Genomic DNA, 808 nt, shown 5'->3' with positions numbered 1-808 from the left:
TTTTATAGAAGCAATCATAAAGTACAAATTTTATTTATTTAAGAAATAAATAGTGCTGTAGATAAAATGAAACATGATAACTACTTGCTTATATATTCATATAAATATATACTAGCACCCTTCATTGTTTAATAAAACTAATTAACGAAGCCACAACAACTTTAATTAGTTGTATTTATTTCATATGGACGTCACAATGAAGTGATGAACCTATCTTATGGACTGGAATTAGAGCCACAAATGCAAAATGTCAGCGGACACGCACACTGAAGCAGTTTTCTTCCCAGCAGTGACGCTAATTCATTAAATTCGTTTCCAGAAGATGCTGCTACTGCAATATATATATAAAAATAATTAACAACCACCATATTACCCAGAAATATATAAGTAAAATAAACAGTATATATATATATATATATAGGGATACCAGAGAGAAAAGGGGGACTCAGCAACAGCATAACCACGAAAGAGATAAACATGTTATGTGCCATGTCTGGATCTGTACTGGAATTTCCATATATTGAAATCCAATTTATAGAAGCGTGCTCCTATTTCAGGATTTTAAATAATGCAACTTGCTCATAATTGTAATTTAGAAAATTGAGTTATTCATGTTGACCTTGCTATATACTAATTCAAAAATATTATTTATATATTAAAATTAGTCATTAAAATTAACTATTAATGTGTAATTTTATTTATTTTAATATATATTTATATTTTAATATGTATTTATACTAATAACTAACTTTATAATAATAATAATAATAATAATAATAATAATAATAATAATAATATATCACTTGAC

The 808-nt window shown here is 25.6% G+C and overlaps 1 long non-coding RNA gene across 1 annotated transcript; it reads right to left on the bottom strand.

The window, feature by feature from the left end:
* On the bottom strand, positions 1–574 carry LOC107628274 (uncharacterized). Its single transcript, XR_001617677.3, has 2 exons — positions 428–574; positions 1–331 (listed from the first exon to the last, which is right to left on the bottom strand). It is a non-coding gene; the product is annotated as an uncharacterized LOC107628274 (long non-coding RNA).
* Positions 575–808: the final 234 nt, after the last annotated feature.

Source organism: Arachis ipaensis, chromosome B2 (genome assembly GCF_059453495.1).
Source record: "Arachis ipaensis isolate K30076 ecotype BB chromosome B2, ASM5945349v1, whole genome shotgun sequence".
Classification (NCBI taxonomy): Eukaryota; Viridiplantae; Streptophyta; class Magnoliopsida; order Fabales; family Fabaceae; genus Arachis; species Arachis ipaensis.
Note: the sequence above shows the minus strand (reverse complement) of the source record. Positions and strands in the feature narration are given on the sequence as shown.